Below are 13,891 nucleotides of genomic sequence, written 5' to 3'. Positions count from 1 at the left end.
TTATCTTGTTAGGAGTGACAACTTCCAAACTTTAAGATGCTGACATTCAAAAACAATCATATTGATCAACAGCTTACTATATTTACTGACAATAACAGTCTTTTTTTCAGGAAAGTTTTATTAAAAACTTATGAACTGAGTGGGTGGTCATTTACAGGGTTTTATGATGCACTTTTATTTATTTAAAAGATTCTTAAATAACAACATAAACTACATTTTCTCCTCTACCTCTTACTCCACACATAAAATGTAATAGTTGGCTATTAATTGGGGACACAGATTCTGGAAAAAAAATGTATCAAAATGAATGAAAACTAAACACTACAATAAAACAGTGCTGAGAATTTTTATTTTGCTGGTTTTCACTTTAGTAGGAAAGCTTTGCCGATTGTCCACTACTACAAAAGGTGCAAGCAATTATTGGTATTTTCCATTAAGGAGTTAGATTGATTGAGAGAGCATTGTTCAGAGGAAAAATAAAAGCTGAGCTCTGAACACTTGTCATTATTCAATACCTCCATAATATCATTGGTGTAAGTGGAGTTGTGAAACTATTGTCCTTGACAATTTCTAGTTTCTGTACGAAAAGTCTGTCCACCCAAATTCCTCTTGGACTTCAACTGATTTTTTTAAACTTCCTATCATGTAAGTCCTCATACTTCATATTATGCTTTACAGTGTTAACTTAGAGTTTCAGTTTAGTAGTGAACGTTTTTGCTTTGCAGCATTGTTCAATATTATGCCTCCATGAAATTAAATTGATTAAGTTCACAAAAATCTTTGGGATATTAGTATCAATTTGTGGCCAATAGATTATAAATTGATTTATCATTTTTTATTGTTAAAATGTTATTTTTAAGCAAATTTCTATTAAAATATTGTTTCAGAAAGAAAATGTTGATCACTTATTTTACGTTTTTTCAGCATGGAGGAGGGAGCCATTTTGCCTTCTTCTTTGCTTACATTAGAGCTCTTTGAGAGACCTCAGTATTTATACTGTGCCCGCTTCAGAAATGCTATAATTACTCCTTGTATCCATTATGTTTTGCTACACGTCAGCTCACCCAAAATCTGTGGCCATAAAGCAGCGGACTTTCTTTCAGTTTACTATTCGGTGGCTTGGGAAATGGGGCTGGGTGTTTTGCTCTGATGGCCTCACACATGAAGCTGCAGTAAAATATGAATCACCTATAAGTAGGATGGATCCATGATCCTCCAGCAGGCTAGCACACTCTTCACGTGACTATCTTAGAATGCCAAGAGTGAGAGCAGAGGTTCACGAATCTCTTGATGTTTAGATTTATGACTAATACAATAGCAATTTCACCACATGGCTATTAGCCAAAGCTACATACAAGGCCAATTCGGATTCCAGGGGAGGAGAAATAGGCTCCAGGAATAAACTACAGAGAATTGCAATAATTTTTGCAATATACCACAACCATTTTTCTCTCTTTCTGATCTTCACTGTCATGTGAAAATTTTCCATCAGAGAAAAAGCTTTAGAAGATACTTGAGAATTTCAATATTGCATTATCTTTGAGAAAGTTTATAAAACAGTGACAAAGTTATGAATTTTTTTTTGGTATCATTTATGAAAACCATGGTGCATTTTTGATATTTATATTTTTATATGTTTTTAAAAGTATTTTGAGAGTCAGTCCTGGGCCTATAAGTACCTCGGGGCCCAGAAAGGAAGAAGCAGTCACCACAGCCAGAGTGCTCTGTCAGGAGATTCAGGCAGCTGCACCTAAGCTGAACAAAACCAAGGAGCAGACAGACCATTGCTCTACAAATGAATGTCAGACATCACTTATGGAAGCCTTTAGTGTGTGGGGGTGGGGGGATGTGGAAGGGGTGGGAAGGGGGTGGATTGTTAATGGCTGGCTGCATGTGCTTACGGATCTTTCAGCAGAAGTGGCCCATGGCCATGCCCAATAGATTTGCTGAGCCCTGTTTCAGCTACTCAGTGTCATAAGGTCATATGGCCACAGGGCTTATCTTTTGGAAAAGCTACAATGTTGTAGAAGATGAAAGTCCACACCCCTGAATTTGAGTGTTACCACATAGTGACACAATATATTCATGTGACTTGGTTAATTTTTGAATTGTAGTTCATATTTTCCAATGTGTTTTATAAACTTAATGAATTATGTGAGTTATTTCCTACTCTGTGTTTACTAGATTCGTTTGTTAAATGCAATCATTCCAATAAAACTAAATAATTTAAGAAAGGCAAAATAAGGACTAAGTACAGATAGGTAGCCAGAACGTAACATCGTACTTCTGGTTATTTTAGGGCCCTCAGTGCCAAGAGAAATGGTACTTAGAAGGACAAAGAATTTTTATCTTTAGGTTGCATAATGCCATCAAACGTAATATGATTTTTTTTCTTTCATTCAAGTACTTCAACAGACCCTTCAAGCTTATAAGTGAATACTACATTTTGGCAAACTATAGAAGAATATCCTCTGTAAAGTCTATTTTGGAGGTGATTTCTGGGGAAATGTATCAGAAAAGAAATAGAGAGGAATTAAGAAAGTAATGAAATATAGAAATTCAATTAAAATTAATATCACTTTCTCTCATCAAGTGGGAAAATAAAAGCCTGACAGTTAGCTTAACAGTACGAGACACCATTGGAGGCTAGATGTAAGTGGGGGAGCAGTAACGTTGCTTACTCTATACATGAGCTAGGTACTGACACAGTAATAAAAGAGTATTTTGCATATAAATAGAGCTTTACTTTGTGAAAACTTTTTTTAAACAATAATTATCATTTTTAGAATGCTTCTGAAATGAAGATAGATAAGGAGAATATTACTCCTCCTGTCTTGAATTGAAACTTGGACCAGGTTAATAGAGCTAACGTACTTAATTTTAATTCTTTGGGTCTTGTAGTTCCTAGAGTTTTACCAATTACCTGTTGAATATTTTGGGAAAATGGCAATATCTGTAAATTCCTTCCAAATATATGTTTTAACTTACTTGGGAATTATATGAATGGATAATCTTTAACTTGAATTTATAATTTTCAAATTCCTAAGTGTTTGTAAGGACTACTAAAACTATTCCATATTGTCAGAGCATTTCTGAATCAATAATAGACATTTTTTTTTGGCAACTTAGGATACAGAAGAACCACAAAAACAACAACAAATGCCCATAGCCTTAGATTTCTAAGGAATATGAGTTCACAGAGGAAAATTTTCTCTTATTCATTCAATAATGATTGTTAATTAAAACCAGGTCTTAAATAGGTTATGCAAAATGTCTGCAACCTATGTCATTTTTATGGCTTACACTTAGAGTAAAAAATGTAGGTTTTGCTTTGCTCCAAGTTGCTTCACTTTCCCTTAGTTTTTTGCTCTGAAAAGTTCTGATATCTATTTTATCTCTTTTCACAGTTGTACAACGAAAATAACTGGAAATATTTTTAAACATTTTACAACTATAAATAATTTTAGTTACTTCATATACTATACTATTTTAATTACAATTTATTGGGATGACAATGGTTAGTAAAATTATGAAGGTTTCAAGTGTACAATTCTGTATTACATCATCTATATATATATATATCACATTGTGTGTTCACCACTCAAAGTCAGTTCTCCTTCCATCACCATATATTTGATCCCATTTACTCTCATCTACCGCTCCCCTCCTCCCTTACTCTCTGGTAACCACTAAACTATCATCTGTGTCTATAAGTTTTTGTTTCTTTATTTGTTTGTGTTGTTCTTTTGTTGTTTTCAGTTTTATATTCCACATATCAGTGAAATCATATGGTTCTTGACTTTTTTCTGTGGATCTTATTTTGCTTATCATAATAATCTCAAGATCCATCTATGTTGTCCCAAATGGCAGGCTTTCATCTTTTCTTATGGCAGAGTAGTATTCCATTGTGTATGTATACCACATCATCTTTATCCAACCATGTATGGAAGGACACTTTGGTTATTTCCATGTCTTGGCCACCGTAAATAAAGCTGCAATGAACATCAGAGCACACATGTCTTTACCAATAAATGCTTTCGGATTTTTGGGGTATATACCCAGGACAGGGATTGCTAGGTCACATGGTAATTCTATTCTTAACTTTTTGAGGAACCTCCATGCTGCCTTCCATGGAAGCTGCACCAATCTGCATTCCCACCAACAGTGTATGAGGGTTCCTTTTTCTCCACAGCCTCTCCAACACTTGTTACTCTTTCTTGTCGACGACAGCCATTCTAACTGGGATGAGGTGATATCTCATTGTGGTTTTTATCTGCATTTCTCTGATAATTAGTGATGAGCATTTTTTCATATTTCTATTGGCCATCTGTATGTCCTCTTTGGAGAAATGTCTATTCAGGTTCTCTGCCCATTTTTTAATTGGAATGTTTTTTTTTTTGTTGTTGTTGAGTTATATGAGTTCCTTATATATTTTGGATTTTAGCCCCTTACTGGAGGTGTTGTACTATACTTTTAATTATGAGATTAGTCCAACATTTCCTCATAACTCTCAGGGTCAGTTAATTCTCAAGGTGCCCAACCAATAAATTCTCAGCTCTGTAGATTTTCATCTCCAGGGTCATTGTCACAATCTTCCTATAAAACTAATATATTAATAAAAAAAATTTTCATATGAACCCTCTTATTGATAGAATAAATAAATATTTCCATTGATAAAATTAAAAATAAATCACATAGGCAAATGTTTCTTGCTATAGGAACAATATAAATAAAAAGCCAATAAAAAATAATAAGCTGTGAGAAGGAAACAAATCATTGTACTAAAAGTCAGGACACTTGCAATTTCCACTCAGTGTGATGACCTTCAGCAACACACTTCACTTTGCTGGGGCTGGTGTCCTCTTTTCTAATATGAAAAGGTTACTCTAGGTAATTTTAAGGTCTCCGCTAACTTTAAATTCTATGAAGCTTTACATCGCTTTCTCACAATGCTTCATATTTTGTTGACATATCAGCAGGGAACTTCACACTTCATTGGAAATCCATTAAAACAATTACCATGTCATTAGTAAAGACTTTTAATTATGAGCTTAGTAACCTAAAAAATTCACTGTGATAGGCAAGATTAGCTCTGTGAGCATGTGCTACATTGGGATGTATTAAGTGAAGAGAGGTCTTTCCTTTGGAGAATTTGTAGCTGTCATTCACAAAGCAATCAGCATTGTTGATTAAGCATGTCAGCCAAAAGTTAGGGAGTGCGGGAAAGATTGATAACCTTTCAGATATTTTAATGACTAGAACCCCCACCCCCAAAGGAATGGAACCTCATTTCATTCGACCTGATTCAATGAGAGAATAGAGGGTGACAGCACTAGGAAGGAACATTCCAAAGATGATAAGGAGGAGAAAGAAAGAGATGCAGATGTGAATTCATAGTTAAAATAAGGAGATCAGAATTATGACTATAATATTGCTGAGCTAGAACTTGTAGCAAAAGTCCTGGTGATAGCTCACTTCATGCCTGGCTCTGTCTTCACATATTATGTGCTTCCATTAAAATAAAGTTGGCCCTCTACACATATCCAAGCCACAGATCAAGTAAGAAGCATATTTTTTCTTCTTTTTTGTGCTAAAGTGGAATATCCTATGATGTTCCCATTCAAAGCCAAATATATAGTCCAGAAAAATGGCTGCCTATGTAATCTCACTGATTCAGGGCAGCACTCAGGGTTCACTGTGCCTTCCTTGTATCCTCCTTTGTCACATATATGGAGACAATTTTTAGTTCTCACCTTTACAGAAAATCCCTCTGACATCCACAACTAGAAAATTGAAATTACCCAGGGTTGCATTCTTCTTCACCTCTGTTCTCCTCACCAGTTTTTCTAATTGTTTTAATCAAAACTATTTGATGTCATGGTAATATACATGCTAGTTTAATAGGACAGAAACATTGATTTTGTAAGACTGAGAGGAAGCATAAGGTGATCATTTTAAGTCTGGGCACAGGAACTAAATTTTTTTGAATCCTGGTTCCTATTTATTTGCTCTGGAAAGTTTGTCACAGTGTCTCTACTTTTTTAGCTTTGATTTTTTGTGTGTGTGAAATCAGAAGTTCCTATATACTTGGGTCAAGAAATATGTGGCATATAGTATTCAATACATGTAAGCAAGATAACACCACCTCACAGAATCAAATATATTTTGGACTCTAAGAACTTGGATTTTAGGACCAGGATTTAAAGTAATTTTATTTCTTCATCCATTTTTGCACATATCTATCCTGTAATCTCTCCTGTAGTCTATGATGTTACCCCTTTTATTTTATTTTTTTTAATTTTTCATAGCTCTTTTTGTTTTCCTACCCTGGGAATATAGGAATATAACCAAATTCACTACAATCAATTTTCTCTGAAGTGTAGGCATATATGGCATGGTACACATATGGTATATATGAGGCCCATTAGCACTTTCCTAGAACTTCAAAGAAGACAGTGTTTAGGAGTACTTCCCAAAGAAGGAAAGCTTAGAAATAAAACTTCTGAAGTATACTGAGTAATCTCTGTTAACTGTATTTCAAAACCTCTATATCTGATCTCAGTTTCTCCTTTCTATACACCTCTATCAATTATATCCTCCAAACAAACATCAGAGTAATATTTATAAAAGACAAATAGAATCATGCTTATTATTCCATTTCAAATCTTTCAGTTATTCCAGTCTCTTACTGAAAATATGTAGCACACAATCATGCCTTTTAAAGGTCTTTGGTAATCTAGGTATAGAGGATCTTTCCTGTGTTGTTTTCTATAACTTGCCATCACTGAACTCCAAAAACTCAAGTGCTTGTAGGTGTCTAAATGAGTTGTATCCTGAGTTTTTGTACCTCTGTACCTACTTTCTGGAATACCTATGTGTTCTTGTCCACCTGTACATTTTGTACACCCTATACATTTTGGTCATGGTTTTAAAACATTGTTAAAGTAGGCAATCAAGAGTAAGTTGACCTTCAAGGCTAGTAATAGGAGCCTGCTCACTCCTCCATATGCTTGTAATGATGTTCCAAACATCGTTCCAATGCTAGGTGCTGTTATATGGACACAACATTGAGAGAGTAAGCTATTGTTTAGACAACCTGGACTGAATATGTGACTGAACCCAGTTAAGAATTCTGTATAAGCTTTTAAGATTCTGGCAGATGGGGTCTCACAGGTGTACTCATCTTGTTGCCCAAGGCTAGCCTCTCATATGAGATATGATTAAAAAAAAAAAAAAAAATATATATATATATATATATATATATATATATATATATATATAGTGAATGTTTAAGAAAAAATATTACAGTAAAAGACACATTACAATTAGTCCCCCTCAAAACACTCCCCCTCACTTCGAACAAACTTATCCCATCATTCTTGCCACTTTCTGAAGCAGTTCTGGAAGTCCTCTTTCATGGGTATCTTTAGTTGTGCTGTTGTAGCTGCCTCAATGTCCTGAACCAATTAAAAACATTTACCTTTCATGGTCGTTTAGACTTTGGGGAAGAGCCTGAAGTCACCTGGTGACAGATCTGGTGAATCAGGTGGATGAGGACACACAATAATCCTTTTATTTGACAGAAATTGCTGTATATCAGAAGCGACATGTGACAAGTAGCATTGTCATAATGGAGGATGATTTACGGCACACTTTAAACACACCTTCTCTCAACCGTAGCTCACACCTGACTGACTGTACCAAACAAGTTGAAACTTGTCACACACTGTTACTAAGGTTCAAGGAGCTGCTTCCTGTATTGAATATCCATGCTTCTCCATTGGATGCTACTCAGTCACGGAATTTACCTCTTTTTCCCACTGATCACAACTCATATAACTTTCACTTTATTACACCTGCCACCTACCAATCTGGAGTGGTCTGCCTCTTTCTTTGGTCTCCTTTTACTCTCTGTGTCTGGAGGCCAGATTATGAATCAACAGACATAATAAATCACTTTGGGCTGTAATGGTCAGGGAGTTCCCCAAAATTAAGGTAGGATTTGAAGTATACTTTACGGAACATATAAAATTAGAATTTTTAAAAATCAACTAAATATGATAAAAATAATTCATTTTATGATTTAATAAACTTTATAATTTAATTTTTATCTACAAAACATCTTTGTGTCCAGGAAATATTTTTACTAATAAATAATTATTTTAATGAGAAATTCATTAATAAACCTGTTTCATTTTTTTAAATCTTAGTCTAACTTATTTATAGTAGAGCATTTGAGATATTGCACTAAAAACATACTACCTTTCCCAGCTATGTAATATTCCTAACAAGCAAACTATTATAATGCTTTATACAACTTAATTCTGGGGAAGCAAAATAACAGGTAAAAGGACTAAACTTCTTAACCAGATTGATATGACAAAAGATAAAATACAGAACTAAAGAAAGTAACATGGATTTTCAAAAATCATGAATTATCACAGTTTGAACATGAGTTCATTTCCTTGTTAAAAACAACTTCAAAATTCATAGGTGTGCTCATTGAGCTATAATATACTTAGTGCCAAAGAAATGGACAATTGAAAAAAATCAGGGAGTTTAATTTTAATTTTTTCTTTTAAAACTGAGAACAGAATAGATTTTTGTTATTGCACATGCAACACTTTTTGTGTTATCATTTGAAAATGTATACAATTCACTGGTTATTTCTCTCTAAAATTATATGCTAGTTGACCAAAACATAATCTATTTTGATGACACATTGGAGCTCTAAACAAAATGAACTAAATATTAGGAAGTTGCTGCCTGAATAAACATTTCTAAAATCCCACATATGAATTAAATGTATTCTATGACTTTTAGGATATTTAATAACACTCATTACTTAGAGAACATTAACTTAGTTGATCCCCATATATAAACTGCTACTATAAATCTGTGGATATATAAATATTAAGCATTGCTGATTTTGCACACATTGAGAAACTAAAGCAAAACAAAAATATTATGTGTATATATATATATATATATATATATATATATATATGCTTTAATGTGCCATTAATTTCGATGTGAAGTAATTGCCTCTATCTTTTTTATTACCAGTATTGCTTGTTTTGTATTTTTCCACTTCTTTGTTTATAACACACACACACACACACACACACACACACACACACACTCACTCATACATTTAGGTACTCTTTTTGGTCTGCCCCCTGCTTCTTTTATTCTTTGTTTTTCCCTCATTTGGTCCATGTGTTGATGTCTACAGAAGCAGGGTGATATCAGAAGTTTCATACTTTGAAAATTAATTCTTATTCTTACAAATACATTAAGAACCACTCTATCTTAACTTGTAACTTATTGTTCTTTTTACCATCCTGTTGTTATTCAGTCTATCATACCTTTATATGATATATAGAAATAAGTCATAGAAAAATATAGAGGAAGATAAAGAAGAAGGAAAAGAGAGAGAATGAAAAGGAGAAAGAGGAGAGGAGAGAGCTTTTAGACAAAGATATGTAGTATGTGTAGTGTGTAAAATCCAAGTGAAAACTACTGACTCTACCACTCTACTCCACTCTACCACTGACTACAAAGCAGACATCAATTATTAAAAACTAAGTTATTTTTCATAATACTGGGCACAATGTCGTATCGTGTCTCCCATAAGTAGGCCATGTTCAGTACACTGTTTGGGATCCTGAGGGTCATAAAAAATAATATCAGCTCTGTACTGCTCTCAGAAACTACTATGTATTAGAGAGACATACTACATTAGTGTGACTCTATCATAGCAAGATGAGATATGTGGAAAGTGCTAGCAGAATACAATGGACCAAGCAATTTAGTCTTCCCAGGACATTATGAGAAGATTTCCAGTTGTAGGAGGAGGTATTTGCTTTGAAATTTAAAGGATGACAGGATTTCTCCCAACAGAAATAAGGAGGAAAGGCAGATTGAACAGTTTAGCAAAAGCAATAGAAGTTCGATAAATACAGGAACATAACATTAAAGGCAAAATAAAACAAACAAACAAACCATAGATTACTTGGAGGAGAGTGAGAAGTGATAAATCAAGAGTAGATTATATAAAGATTTTGCTAATATTGGATCCGCTTTCAGGTTTCTAGTTTAATAATGTCTCATATTTTAGGAGTTCAATAATTATTGTTGAGCTCAGTTACTTGAAGTAACTTCATCTAGTTTACACATGATACTTCATATTTTTATACTTCTAAAAAGTATATAATGCAAAAAACATCGGTTATGTATTTTGAAATCAATCCGTGATGTTCTTGGCATTTTTCCTATATTCAATCTTTGCAAAGTTTGCTGCTTTTCTTGGCTCTGAATAGATCGGCTCCACATTTCCAGAGCTGGTCAGCATGTGTTTCATAACTTGCATTCAATGTGGAATGGCTTGTTGGCACTGCTTCATTGCATGCCACGATTACTGGACACTATAGATCTTGTTCTGCTCTGTTTTAATGTTGTTCATTTCATCCAACATTTTTACAGTACCTTTTAGCTCTTTCGTTAGCAGCTGAAATGAACTGGAATTTAAATTAATACTTACTGAGCACGCACTACGGCCTAGGTGCTATGCTATGTGTTTTACATTTGTTACCTCAGCTAGTTATCATAAATCTTCTAATTGTAAAAACAAATGGGCATACTGAAGTTGAATAACAATGAATGCCAATTATAATTTAATGTATATGTGGTCACAGGAGGTGGGGTACAGCATAGGGAATACAGTCAATGGGATTGTAATATCTATACTTGATAACAGAGGGGTGGTAGATTGGGGAGGGGGTTATCACTTTGTGAGGGGTGTAAATGTCTATTACATTGTTTTGTACACCTGAAACTACTTTTATAAAAATGGTCAGAGTAATACGTGTCTTGCACCAAAATATACAGCAATGAGTGATTAGGCTGAGATCTAAACAAATTCTATCAGAATCAAGGTATTTTCTCTGCACTTTACTGATATTCCACTAAGAGGAATCTAAGGTAAGAATTCAAAATACACAGAAAGTGTCAAGATAAAGTTTATAGAAGATATAATCCACTACATTTTCCAAGATTTCTCATTATAAAAGAAGATCTTAATTGGGCTAATCACTAAAATCTAGTAGTAATTCAGAGACTAATTACAGCAAATGACATATATATATATATATATATATATATCCACTCATCAATAAAAATGAGGCTATTTAAGAGCCCAATGACTTTGAAACACATTTGAGCCAGTAAGATAACTTCTGTATTATGGAAGATGTTTCACCAGGGTTAGGATAGTGGGATAACAATATAGAAAAGGAACAGGACAGATGCGTTTGGTATACTTTAATATTTTAAAGTATAACAGCTTTATTTTAAAAAATAATTTTATAATATTTTAAACCTAAATTTAATTGTATATCAAAGATATGGTTAAAAGAGACATAAAAGAATGAGGCTACCTAGCTCAAAAGAAAGAGAGAGACTTGGGAGTGTAAAACACATTAGGAAAAAGACACTAAAAAATAATTTGCAGATGTGCAAGAAAAATATGCATTGTATATAGTGCTACTCTGCAGAAAATATTAAAAAATGATACTATTCTTATATTTTTTTAATATTGATAGTTATATCCATCAATAATTTGCTTAATGATAAAAACATTTTAGTGGCATTTATTATTGAATTATAGAACAGTGAATACTTTGAAACTCTATTTTATAAATAAAAATAATAAATTATTATCATTACTTCATTTTCATTGCTTATTTCAATTCCCAGATCACTGAGGAGTAAGGGGAAATTTCTTATTTTGAAACACTGAATAGAAGAATTTGTGTGTCCATGTGTGTGTGTCAAAAAGAGAAAGAATTAAGTTTTTTGCTCTAAAATTATATCACATATTTTAATAAAATCACTTTCTCTACTCATTCTCAGAAATATAAGGTTAATCAGTTCTTTCAATTTGAAACTTTATTTGCCTCATAAATACATTTTTCCCCTAGCTTTAACTACCTTCTTTCTCCCCCTTAACTTTGTCTGATTCTTTTTAAGCAGTTAGTTCCAGTAACATGCTTATGACCTAGACAAACAGAATTCCTGACCCAGATTTGTAGAAGCCATACTTTGTATTATCTGGGAAGATTCTGTATCACTATAGTCAGATTTCAGATCATTACTTATTTACTTAGAGTGAACTAAAATTTGGAATACAAAAGCCTGTCATTCATTAAGGGATTTATTTTTGTCCTGCTCAAAAATAACAAATTTTTATATTTGCTCTATTTCCCTCGAGAGGATTTTTATCTTGACTAACAGCATCTTTATCTCATATGCTGTCCTCTGGTCAATAAAATAAAATTCAAACACTATGAAGGTTACCATCTAAGTTCTCTATGAAAAAATGAGAAAACAAAAATTAGTGCCAAAATCAAGGAAATAAATAGCGTTCACAGAGAAAGATCCTCTTATACCCTCAGTCACGAGCAATGTTTTGACAGTATGTTTGAATTAAAGGATTTGCACCAGTCAGGAAACCAGAAGTCTTTTCCCATTATCCTCTCATTCACCACACAGTGCTGGTATTTTTTCTTAAGCTATTTGAGTTTCAAATAGTGGAGTGGCTTTCAGATCTGGACCCAGATGAAACGAGTCTGGATATCCATGAAACGTTCTCAGTGTCCTAGAGTCAAAAACTCCCCACATGATTCTTATGCCTCACACCCAACCAGAACCACTGTGTCTTCACACTCTCTCAAAATATGATTTTGGGTTCCCAGTGCATACAGCATAAAGTATGTGGAAGATGGGTGGGGGTGACTCCATGTTGGAGATAATAGGAATGGCCTCCCATGTTGCTTCTTGCATCATTTCCACTACAAAAGTGAGGTAAGAAAGAACAAGAAGGCAGTGAAGAACAATATCTGAAGCAATGCTTTTTGAAAACTATTTCCCCACCCCAGATTCTTTAAGACATAAATCCTCAACCATCAGATACCACCCTAAGTGATAAAGTTTTATGTCACAAGTAATAAAAAATAGTAACATTATGAAGCCCTTGATATGACACACTAAGAATGTTATATCATTTCGATGGTCTCCTTGACAAAAAATAAATAAGTTTATCCAAATCATGAGGAAATATCAGATGAATACAAATTCAGGGCCATTCAACAAAATCTCTGACCACTTTTCCTAAATATTAAGATCATTAAAGATAAGCAAAGCTTGATGCAGTATTACATACAGAAGAAAACCAAGCAACCATAACAACTAAATGCAATGTGGGATTCTTCATAAGATCATGGAGCAGAAAAAGAATCATTAGAGGAAATTCTGGTGACTTTTCAATAAGGTCTGTAGTTTATTTAATTGTATTGAATCAGGCTTCCTTTCCTGGTCATGATGATTTTACTAAGGTTATGTAAGGTGCTGATATTAGGGGAGCCTGTGAAGAGAGGGACACAAGAACTTTCTGAACTATTTTGGCAACTTTTCTGTGTCAAATTCATTCAAAATTTAAAAGTTTTAAAAACATTAAATGATAAATTCTCCATATTTTATGAATGAATCATTTGTAAGAGGAGAAGGAAGTCCAAATCAGTACACACAAACCTCAGCAGGTAAGTCTACTAGTTATCTTTAGATTATGAAGTCTAGACAGTAGCACATTTTATCAGAAGCAAAATGAACACTGAAATGGGACAATCGCATTTCACATAGCTGACATACTGATAATAAAGTCTTTGTCTACAATTTCTTGCACATAATAAAATTGATTAATAGAAATGAAACACTTAGAACACTGCCTGCCATGTAATAAGTATTATACAAGTGAAGCAATTATTTTAATTGCTAAAGAAAGAACACAGGTAAACATGAGCCTCTTAGAAAAAATCTCTACTGCATTACTGAA

This window comes from Rhinolophus sinicus, linkage group LG02 (genome assembly GCF_036562045.2).
Source record: "Rhinolophus sinicus isolate RSC01 linkage group LG02, ASM3656204v1, whole genome shotgun sequence".
In the NCBI taxonomy this organism is placed as follows: Eukaryota; Metazoa; Chordata; class Mammalia; order Chiroptera; family Rhinolophidae; genus Rhinolophus; species Rhinolophus sinicus.
Note: the sequence above shows the minus strand (reverse complement) of the source record.